Here is a 12,597-nt window from a genome sequence, read left to right on the forward strand (position 1 = left end):
AAGAAGTCTTGTATTTATTCGTCGCCGTAAGACCTATCTGTGTCGGAGCGATGTAAAGCCAATTGTATACAAAATATGAAATCTCATATGATTATGTCTTACTGAGTTAGAGTTTAATAAAATATTTCACGGAGCACATAATGAAGTACTAGGAAGCTTAAGCTATAGCGAAATGTGACGAAGTTTACGTAGAATAAGTTTCAAGAAGAAAGTAATTCTTCAAGGAAGCGTCTTTTGCAAGAGAACAGCACTTTACGTAGGTAAAAAATTGAGTGTATCGTCTTAATTCAATACATCATATAATTCTATCATTAGATGGAGTAGTCAAATTCAAACATGTTCCGACTCGTTTGAGCCATCTTCAGTGAAGAAAGGGGATTGAAAAAATTTACATAATACAAGCTAAAAATGCCAAACGTAACATAATGCCAAGAAACATAATTTGTAAAGTGAAAACCGTCAATACGGAATGATTCTAATATCTTGTAATGTAAGAGAACAGCATGTCAAGAAAAATTCGAAATGATGTGGGTCATAGTTACCACTTCTCTACATTTCTAAACATCATGATGAACGATCAAAATGACGATATTTCGGGCGAACAGGACACACTTTGTTTATGATAATTTTTGTTTAAAACTAGGTCATTGGCCCCTTAAATCACACTTCCATCACCTCAAAATGGTACTTGAAAGTGTAGAGCCGTAAGAGTAAAACGTTATCATTCCACTGCGTGAACTAACAAAGATAACTTCCAATATAACAATGAAAGTCGCAGCGAGAATTGCACATGAGGTACCGAGTTTTCTTGAGCCTGTGGACGCGGATCACGTAGGGGACTTGACAGAGGTAGATGGCAGAGCGCAGTAATGGCCCGCATTTCGTGACCGGGACTGGTAATTAATGCACTGTGTCACTGGAAAGAGCTAATTAATACAAGAGACGTCCTGGCCTTCATTACCTGGACCAACGAAGGATTAGCAAACATTAATTATGATTTGACACTATACGACAACCAGCACTCGCAACAGCGTGGCACACATTCGTGTGTAAATTTTTTTTTAACTTTATAGAAGTACTGTATGAGTAGACATTTGCAAGAGACAGACTCCTCGGCAGAACGGCCAACATTGACGCCTTCCGTTCAGAGGGTTTCGATTTCCGACTTGGTCGGGGATTTTAATCGCGTTTGGTTAATTATTCTAGCTCGGGGAATGGGTATTTGTGTTCGTTCCAACACTCTCTTCTTTATATTCAGACGACACACCACACTAATAACCACCACAGATACTCACAATAGTGATGATAACATCCCTAGACATAGGGTTGGCGTCAGGAAGGGCACCCGGCTGTAAATCAAGACCAAATCGACATGTGCACCTTCTACCCCACAGATGTGGGAAAAGTGGTGGTATAAGAAGAAGAAGAAGAAGAAGAAGAAGAAGAAGAAGAAGAAATATGCAAGGTGAACAGATCGAGAGTGACGTCTGTCTCATGGTACTCTGCTTAAATCCGGCTCCACAAACACTGATAAAAGAAATGATACATAACAATTCAAGAGAGATAATTAATAAAATTATTTCTTAGCATATTTTTCAATTCCTAGGATTTTAAAATATGCCGGAGTGTTAGAAGCTAACAGCCAGAAGTAATGACACTGAGTTGTCTCACTGCAACACTCTCAAATCTCACGAACCGACTATGCAACTACAGTCCGACTTTGGAGTCATAATTATCATAGAGAAATAAATCCATTTTAAACAGTGCTAATGGCTTGTTACACTGACTAATATTACAAACAGTCTATATCAGCACAAAATAAAATGATTTAATTCATAACAGGTTTTCTGAATCTTAGTTCCATCATCAGTGAATTATTAAAATGAACATATTAAAATCCACATAACTGTTTCGTCTTGATTTTAAAATGTAGAAAACAGTTGTCCGCCTGTGCCGTGTAATGGTTAGTGTGATTAGCTGCCACCCCCGGAGGGCCGGGTTCGATTCCCGGCTCTGTCACGAAATTGGAGAGTGATAGGGGGTTCTCACAGCCTCGGGTGGTCAACTGAGTAGAGGGGGTTCGATTCCCATCGTAACCATCCTCGAAGCGGTTTTTCGTGGTTTCCCACTTCTCCTCCAGGCAAATGCCGCAATTGTATCTAACTTAAGGCCACCGCCGCTTCCTTTCCTCTTCCTTGACTACCCCTTCCAATTGTCCCATCCCCCCCCCACCCCCAACACACACACACACATGATTCCTGTTCAGCATAGCAAAGAAAGAAAGAAAGAAAGAAAGAAAGAAAGAAAGAAAGAAAGAAAGAAAGAGCATACACTTGTACTTATAACGTCAGGCATGGCCGATCATGCAGACTCAGCTGTGTGCTGATATAGGCTGATTTTAATTTTAGTAAGTTTTGGACATTTCATCGAAAAAATAGACTAGATTTGACTATATCGAGTAATGAAGGCTAGGATAAATCATTATTTATTTCCACACTATTCTTTATTTCTCTATATTTGACGAAATAGCTATTAAATAGCGGGATAGTTGACAATATTTGGCTGATGAATTTTTTACATGTTAATCGCCTGGAGATGGTTTCCTACATTCACCCCTCCCTACCTAGGAAATACCAAGGAGAAACCAAACCAATCAAAGCCCAGTGTTTCTTTTTAAAATCTATGCTTCTAAATTATTTTAAAATTAATGTTAAGTGTTTCTATTAACAAATTAATTTCTAAAGAAAAAAGACTGAATATAACATGCTTTGGTGTTATTGTTTCTTTCTTACCTTTTTCTACAGCTTTTCCCATACCTGTAGGATCGTGGGTGCAAACTGTGGTGCATATGTGGAGTTGACCCTGTTTTACGGCCAGATGTCTTCCTGACGCCAACTCTATATGGTGGATGTAATCACTATTGCGTGTTTCTGTGGTGGTTGGTAGTGTAGTGTGTTGTGTTGGGACAAACACAAATACACAGTCCCCGGACCGGAATAATTAATCAGAGGCGATTAAAATCCCCGACCCAGCTGGGAATCGAACCCGGGACCCTCTGAACCGAAGGCCTCAACACTGACCATTCAGCCAATGAGTCGGACTATTCTTTCTTTCTTCCTTTCTTCTTTCTTAATCCGTTTACCGTCCAGGGTTGGTTTTTCTCTCGGACTCAGCGAGGGTTCCTACCTCTATCGCCTCAAGTGCAATGTCCTGGAGCGTGAGACTTTGGGTCCGGGGATACAACTGGGGAGAAGTACCACTAGCTCGCCCAGGAGGCCTCACCTGCTATGCTGAAGAGGAGCCTTCTGGGGGGATGGGATAATTAGAAAGGATAGACAAGGAGGAGGGAAGGAAGCGGCCGTGGCCTTAAGTAAGGTAGCACCCCGGCATTTGCCTGGAGGAGAAGTAGGAAACCACGGAAAATCACTTCGAGGTTGGCTGAGATGGGAATCAAACCCCCATCTACTCACTTGACCTCCCAAGGCTGAGTAGACGCCGTTCTAGCCCTCGGACCACTTTTCAAATTTTGTTGCAGAGTCGGGAATTGAACCCGGGCCTCTGTGGGGGGGAGGTGGTGGCAGGTAATCACACTAACCACTACAGCACAGAGAAGGACTTTTCTGTTATTTTGGGAAGAAATTTGTTTGTTTATCAGTAATAAGCCCTGTGTTCATCAGCAACTGTTCAGCAATTCTATTGTAGGAGTGCGTAAATACTTTATGCAAATATAATCATTTTATTTGTTTACGAATAGCACGTGCGATAGTCGTCTTGAACCTGACCAGGACTCAATCCATGACTTACTGTACGTTTCAAAGCAAAAGTTTAATTTATGAATATTGCTTTTAAAATGTGAAGGTGTAATTATATAGAACGTCAAGTTAGCTTCAGAAGTGGAGGGGAATTTGAGGTCTGGTTGGATTCCGCTGCAAGATGGCGGTGTGCGAGGGTGTGTTCTTCAGCAGAGCGCCGCCTGCCATGTGTGAATGTTTATACCAGCGGGCGCTGTTTATGAGCAGTCGGCTCCTTTGGCGGCCATCACGGCTGCAATGAGCATTCTACGTCATCACTTGGGAGGATGGGTTACTGCAACTGCTAATAAGTCACAGATAACACTAGATACTTCTGGACCCCTTTGTGCTGCAATTACTGGCCTAAAGAGGCAACTAAAGAGGTAAGAATTCGTTTAGGGAGGAAATAAGTCCAAGGTAAATTTACTGGATTCGGACTGTTATATTTGAAGTTGCAGTTGGTCAGTCGTTGAGTATGTAGAGTGATTCAAAAGGTTGCGCAGAGTGGTCAAAATAAAACAACTTTCGAACATGAATGTATTGTCTAGGAGGAAACCCTTTGCCGTCTAGACGTCATGGAAGGCGTTATTCTCCTGTATGTAGAAGCCCTACTGTCATTAAGAGATCGTTGTTGAAATATGTTGGAGGCGTGACTAGCTCAGTGTCTTAGCTGCTGGCTTCCCATCCAGAAGACTGGGGTTCAAATCCCGGTCGAACCTGGGTTGAGATTTTCTTCTCAAAGACCTCGTGGTGTCAGGAAGGGCATCCGGCCTTAAAACTTCCGGTCAAAACCAGAATGAGCCTGGGTGACTCTGGCAACCCCAGGAATAACTGCGATAAGTTGAGGAAAGTTATTCTTGGTTTGAATCCCGTTGGTTCATCAGAATTTTGGCCGACAGGATAGGAGAGGTAGTGGTAAAGCCTACAATGTCTAATAACTAGATCGCATGCGAAAAGCCTGGATTCAATTCCACTCCGCAGTGTTTGTATGGAGCGAGAAGATAATCTGACACTGCTGATGTGATTCGTCCATCGGATGGAGACGTGAAGCCTTGAGCAGACCCCTTGGTGCTATTCCACAGGAGTAGGCCATGTTTCAGCGCCTGGTTTCAACCTAGTCCTTCCTGATATCACAGATCACGTCATTCATTTCTTCTCATTAACTCATCAGATGAGGTTGACGTCAGGAAGGTAATCCGGTCGTAAAAACTCTCTATGATGATTTATTTCATTTCACACGTGATCTCTTATAGAAACGGGGCAAGGTCTGGACTCACACAGATTTGAATATTTATGCTAGTGCAGATGGGGATGGTTATCATGCCCATACATTGTACAACCCCGAGGAATCTGGTCTTTTGTTAGGTTGAAAATTTTATGTCTGTGTACAACTTGTGTGATTTGGTGAAGAATATCTAAACGTTTAAATGTGTGTATTTAGACATTCAGTATCTGCTACAAATACGCTGAGTGATTTTGGTAACCAAGTCAATGGAACTGAATTAATTACAGAATATCGTCACTGTTACAGCAAAACCTCGTATTTCACAATGCTCTTCCTATCCATTATTTCCCTTAAGACTGGTCACGCCTCGCACCACATATTGATACATTCGAACCTCGATATATCGAATTTTCAGTATCTCGAAGTAACTTCAATTTCCTGGTCGTTTGTCCTGTTCTTACGTGTATTTATTTCTCAATTACTCGAAATTCGGTTACACGAAGCAAATATTTCATCCCATGAAGCAAAATAATAAATAAATAACTCTGTAAGTCAAATTTTGTACAACATTAACTGTGAAATACGGCATTTGTGGTTTGTGAAGAAGAGCTAACAAGTAAAGAAAGGTTTACAGTGATGCTGGGAGCCAATATTACGGGAACCGAGAAACTAAAACATCTAATGATCGGAAAATCGCCGAAGCCTTCGCTGTTTCTCGGGTGTGAGTTAATTGCCGGTCACGTACGAAAGAAACTCCCGAAGTCGCGGATGACAAGCTCCATTTACGAATCTTGGCTGCGTGGTATTGACGAGAAGTTTCAACGTGAAGGGAGGAAAGGTTAACAGTAACAAACAGAAGAGACTGACGGATTTATTTCCCAAGGTGTTAACTGAAGTATGTTTCTTGTTTTTTTTTGTTTTTTTTGCTAGGGGCTTTACGTCGCACCGACCCAGATAGGTCTTATGGAGACGATGGGATAGGAAAGGCCTAGGAGTTGGAAGGAAGCGGCCGTGGCCTTAATTAAGGTACAGCCCCATCATTTGCCTGGTGTGAAAATGGGAAACCACGGAAAACCATCTTCAGGGCTGCCGATAGTGGGATTCCAACCTACTATCTCCCGGATGCAAGGTTTCTTGTTTCAGTACAGTAGTGTGTTGTATTACATCTTCTAAAAAGGATTATAATTAAGGTGATGCCATAAAATAGTTTGTGTGTATATTTTTAAATGTTACAAATAATGTATTCAGTACAGGTCCGTAGACACATATGATTCAATTATGTGCTATACATGCTCAAAAACGGCATTCTCTATATCTCGAAATTTCGATAAGTCGAAATAACATTTATCTCCCGAGGCGATTCTAAATATCGAGGTTCTACTATATGTAGTCCATCAGAAGAAAATCAGTTGAGTTCGTGTTTACGGCACTGAGTACCCTCCAAAAGAATCACACGATTTGTTTTAAAATGTAACGAAATCAGTGAAATGGTTCATTTGAAAATTTGAACGCCGGGCTGAGTGGCTCAGGCGGTTAAGGCGCTGACCTTCTGACCCCAACTTGGCAGGTTCGATCCTGGCTCAGTCCGGTGGTATTTGAAGGTGCTCAAATACGTCAGCCTCGTGTCGGCAGATTTACTGGCACGTAAAAGAACTCCTGCGGGACTAAATTCCGACACCTCGGCGTCTCCGAAAACCGTAAAATAGTAGTTAGTGGGACATAAAGCAAATAATATTTGAACAGCTCTGTAATTGCCGGTAATGAAATAAAAACAAAAATGCCATTTTTTAAAATCTACCTTTTGATTATAAGGTTCACTTTGCAAAATTTTGGCACAACTCCAGCGTATGGTACTTGGATACGCAAATCTTGCATTCATTGCAAGTAACGAACAGTCGTTACATATTCCAGACCTGAGACTGTCCGGTGTTGGCTGACTGTTTTTGCGTAATAGAAAGGAGGATTCCTCTGCGTGTTGGTGGGATTTCCAGTCCTCGTCATACGCAGAATCTCATTAATTCTTCTGCTAACGTGAAAATAAGTTCATCTGAAGCACGAAGGTAAAAATACATATTCTATCACATCATCTTCTTTAACAACGTTTATTTCTATCGTCTTCTAGAGCATTGACGAAATCATCCAGGATACCACACTCAATCTATATGATTCTGATAAAATCTGTTCATCACTTTCAAGGCAAGCGATTTCAAACTCTCTTAACACAAAGTAAAAAAAGAGTATGAAAAACCAAACTGACTACAAAGAAATAGAGATGTATGTCATGATCTGATAAGGGTTTAACAAAGCGAAAGCCATGAAGGCTTGTGGAGGAGAGAACTGAAGCCCGGTTTCTTCACTGTGTGTTCAATTTTACTTAACAGATATTACCTAAATATTAATATTATTTTATTAATTTAGCACCTCAGTCTCCAGTTTAACAAACGCATTTTCACCTATTGTTACGAAGCTATAGTTAAGAGACAAAGAACATTAGATTGTACACTATTGTTTATATAAACAATGTTACAATGTTACACAACAAAATAACCTTTCTTCACATACAAAAATGGTTTGTTTTATGTGCCTACTCCTAAATTCTGACACTTGTTACAGCACCCTTCTAATTCTTTCTAATGGAACATGCTCACCAACATCCTCTACATTAGAGAAAATGAAAGCATATGTAGTTCCACATGACCGAAAGAGCTGGCCGCGTGGTTAGGGTTTCGTAGCTCTGAGCTTGCATTGGGGAGATAGTGGGTTGAACCCCACTGTCGGCAGCCCTGGAAATGGTTTTCCTTGGTTTCCCATTTTCATACCAGCCAAATGTTACACCTGGCCCTTTCCTACTATCCCGTCTTCATCATAAGGCCTATCTGTGTAGGTGCGGCATAAACCAAATTGTAATATATACATCTGCATGAAACTTATTTTGTAGAAGGAACTGTCATTATTCTTCCCATAAACGTCTTTTTGTGTTCCTCTTTCTTGGCTTGATAATAAACAAATTCAACGATAACTAAATCAAACATATTTTTTAAAGATATTAAAAAAAGAACATTTAAATGCGACTTAAAAGAAAATGCTTAGGATTGAAGGAAGCACTGTAGTCATTATTGCATATTACGGCGGCGGGGCGGGGAGGGGGGCAGCCACATAAGGAGTAGCACTAGTGAACAAAGTTAATCTGACCAAACTCACCTTTTTTGTGTAAGAATTTCAAAACTCTGAATTGCCTTCAGGCATGCAAGTCAATGTTAAAATCATCCTACAGATAAAAGCTACGAATTTTAGGTACATAAAATATAATAAATTATGAGAATATATTCTTTATTTATTCCTAAAAATTACAATCCTTTTCTTAATCATCGCTATCCGGTCGATTAGATTAGGAGTTTGCCTTTTTCTACCACTACGAGCACTAATGTGAGTTAATACAGAATTTCATTTAAGTCTTTATAACTACATTCAGTGCAGAGATTTTTCAAAAATCAAAAATTGCCTGAGGGTATTGAATCAAGGAACACATTACAGAAATATTATGTAAATAAGTTAATATGGCTAGGATTTGAATCAAAAAGAAAATGAATATAAAAAAAGTGATTTTAGGCAATTTTCCGGAACTGTATTTAGACTAAAATTATTTTTGAAATTTGTTTTCTTTTAGTATGATAGAGCTCTCCAAGATTCATAATTTGAAACCTTTCCGGGATCTTCATCCCTTCAACTTTTGGCACAATTGAGGAAATTGCTTAATTTTACGTTTTTCGTAGTATGGGAACCCCTACTTTATCTGCTAAGAAAGATTTTTGACATTTATATCTTCCTTGTGGCTAAACATGCTTCAAAGTGACAGGATATGAAACATTGTAGAAACACAAATACTTAAATGTTTCGGGTATCGGTACCTGATTGTCTTGTACAAACTGTGCTGGCATGAAATGAGCTTGTACAAATATCTTGACTGTCTTTGTCGACGTCGTACTTACTCCGGGGGCTTTTCATAAAAGCGTGATACGGTGGTATAAACTGTTTGACCAAGAGCACCTGCTTGTCGGTTAGAAAGAAGTTGGATGATAAAGGAGACAAGAAGAACATGCCGCAAGCAGCCTGCAGTAACAGTGTGGTGCATGGGAAACGCCCAGGCTGCTTCTTTATATTCACCTCTTCAGCCAAGCGAAAGTAATGTACATTGTGCTGTAATGTTTAACCAGTCGGGGAGCCCCGTCTTGCCGCACTACTTCACTTCTAACTAACCTGTGTCTTGCATTAATCGAGGTCTTTGAGGCCGCTACGACCCCTGCTTTCTTGTTTAAGGTTTGGTTTACCAACGAACTCGCCAGATACAATCTCGCGTCCACGACCGGAGGAAGAGAAGAAATGGAGGGGACGGTGAGATAAGTAGAAAGGGTGCAGGATGCAGGAAGCAATGAAGGGGTTTGCCGACGGATGGGGTAAGGCTGATGTCAAAACGAATCTTTCGATACTACATCCTGGTGGAAGTCGAAGAGTAGTAATATAACATTCTCTATGTAAAGTATTCAAACCAAAGGCTGTTTTAAACCTGAACAGCTCCGCCATCAGCTTCCATAGATGGAAGGGATCCGGGAAGTGTGAAGCGATAGAAAAATATAACTTCCAATGTTTAGTTACATATCTCAGAAACTAAAAATGGTATTTCCTTGGATGTTCTTTAATATATTCAGATTACATCATCATTATTTGGGCACAGTATGAAGCTTCTATGTTTAATATTTTGTGTATGAAAGAAAATTATAAAAATGATATTTTTTAAATATTGTTAAAAATTCCCTTGACTGATGTACCTTTTTATGAGAAAATACAGAAACCAGGCCTAAGAAACTTTGCATGGGTGATATTTAAACCTTTCTTGAACTACTGAAGTAAAACTATTGTCCTATTCTTACAGGAGATGAGGAATCATATCCTAGTTGAAAACTGAAATTTTCTGTAAAATTTAACGGTACTCTTCAAGCTGGCCTCCATGAAATATTCAAGGTATCTGATTAAATTTACTTCCACAAGCAGATGTATATAGGGTCTAAGAGGCTACCAAGTTTCAAATACATTGATGTGATAGTTTCCGGGGAAAAGGTACACAAAGTTTCAAAACAATATGACTTACGTTAAATCCGAAAAGAACGTTTGACTGGTAGCTGGCATCTAATGATATTCAGCGTGCAAAATTACGTTTAAACCTAATTTTATCTCCTCAGATATAACTTCAGCATAATAATTGATACAATAAATTCATCAGGAAAGATTGGAGATGTTTTTAAGCTCAAAAACGAAAATTGACATTTTTGAGCCTATCACTCTTCCCGGTTCCCTTAACGTCACTGGAGGGACATACTAGGGAAATGAGGAGCGATGTAGCTTCCTGTTGCTTTTCTCACAGAGCCAGACGTTGCTATTACATATCAGTCTGCCAAGCCCACTGAAATACACGTACCAACCCAAGGATGAGACTGAGACAGGTCAATGAAAGTAACACATTTATTCTACCTCACATCAGAAGACACGGAAAACTGCAACCTTACCTTCGAAGGCGCAAAATTGGGTATAAACATGAAAACAGACAAGAATTAAGACACCTTACGAACCTAAGATATTGTAGTGGAGAATCCTTTACCCCCAACATCTGAGAAAAAATGGAAAATTCCCATAACGAGGGGTGGAGCTGGGAAGGAGGTCTAAGAGTGGAGCTCAGAATCAAAACAAAACAGGCTTAACTAGCAAATATTGACCGAGCTGTAAAGCCCTTTCCAGTTTGATACTGGCCGAGGACATTTCTGAAGGTCGGGCAAAATTCTTGGCATTAAATAGTACAATATTATTGGGATAAAGTAGACATCTAGTGGTACATTTGACCCTCACTACTCTATCTTTGAATCTTAGCAGTCCCGCTTTCCCTCGCTAGATGTCAGAGTAACCAGGGTATACAATTTGGCACGTATGCGCTTACTTCTGCCACAACGTTCCTTTTTTAATCGTGGTAAATTTTACTCTTATTTCACTTCGATAAGGGAATACCTACACATCTACCGTAATCTCATCAATATACCTGTTCCATAATAATTTTTCCCTGTAACCATAGGCTTGTATATTGTTGCAATGGCATCAGCAAGAGTTCTAATTCCTGTTATGTCAGCACTTAGGCAGAAAATAATTCCGATCACTGTGAATTCCATGGCCATAATTTGGACGATATTGCCTTTAAGGATGAGGAAAGCGGCGATGAAAAATACGATGCAATTATCGCTCGCGAACATTAAACGGAGTCTGAGCAGGAAGCAGAGGAGGAGAATGGAGTAGAAACACCAAATGAAAGAACACAGAATGAGTCGCCGAGATATTAGAGGGAAAAAAATGGAGAAGGGAAACATCTGACCTCAATAGTCGAACCAGTGAACACGATATAACGTATTTCAGTCGTAAATGGTTAGCACTTAAATCCAAATTAGCCTATATAATTTTTGTTAAAAATGTCAGGGCATAATTGATTTTTTAAATCTTAAAGTCTTCACAAATATCCAATAAATCATACAACCATTCTGCTCCAAGACTAAAGCCCGTATTCACCATCGCGAGTAAAAGCTTAATATCTTGGTTTAAAGCTAAGAAAACTAAAATAAAAGTTAAATTTGTATTCGCCAACAACATTGTCTTAGATAATGGGTATTATCTCGGTTTAAAATTTTACCGGAGATAGGTTGGCCGGTAAAACAGGAAATCTAAGATAACAATTTTTCAAGATGGCAGCTCGTAGACAGCTGGAATATTTAAAAATCACAGCAACGAACATTATGACCAAGATCATGCAATAAAACTTCCTAGGTGAATAAAAAAGAACGCGCTACATACTTTTAGGACTTCGGTGACACTGATTTTGAAACACGTTTTAGGTGATCTAAAGCTTCGACGCTGTCAATGGTCAAAAATAACCTGGAATTGTTAACACATGGGTAGACCTAAGATGAATTATCGATTGTATGTATGTTGGGTATTCAGCCGAAAGGCTGGTTTGATCCTCTACAGTTCCACCAACAGCTGTTTTATAGCTTATATTATCTTGCATGGGCGCCGGCCCCGTGGTATAGGGGTAGCGTGCCTGCCTCTTACCCGGAGGCTCCGAGTTCGATTCCCGGCCAGGTCAGAGAATTTACCTGGATCTGAGGGCTGGTTCGAGGTCCACTCAGCCTACGTTATTAGAATTGAGGAGCTATCTGACGGTGAGATAGCGGCCCCGGTCTAGAAAGCCAAGAATAACGGCCGAGAGGATTAATCGTGCTGACCACACGACCCCTCGTAATCTACAGGCCTTCAGGCTGAGCAGCTGTTGCTTGGTAGGACAAGGCCCTTCAAGGGCTGTAGTGCCATAGGGTTTGGTTTGGGTTTGGTTATTATAATATCTTGCTAGGTACACGACTGGATGATTGTTTTAAAATGAATATCTAAGGAATATTGTCTTATATTTTGAGTGAAATATACAATGTGTAGGCTATAATTTGTTTTGCCCGACTCATTGGCTCAATTTTCAGCATTGAGGCCTTCGGTTCA

At 40.0% G+C, this 12,597-nt stretch overlaps 1 protein-coding gene across 1 annotated transcript in view; it reads right to left on the reverse strand.

The window, feature by feature from the left end:
* Nucleotides 1-12,597, reverse strand: part of LOC136857247 (segmentation protein Runt-like) — a 109,933-nt gene that overhangs the window by 16,397 nt on the left and 80,939 nt on the right. The gene's annotated exons all lie outside the window — the stretch shown is intronic.

The sequence above is a fragment of the Anabrus simplex genome, chromosome 1, assembly GCF_040414725.1.
Source record: "Anabrus simplex isolate iqAnaSimp1 chromosome 1, ASM4041472v1, whole genome shotgun sequence".
Lineage (NCBI taxonomy): Eukaryota > Metazoa > Arthropoda > Insecta > Orthoptera > Tettigoniidae > Anabrus > Anabrus simplex.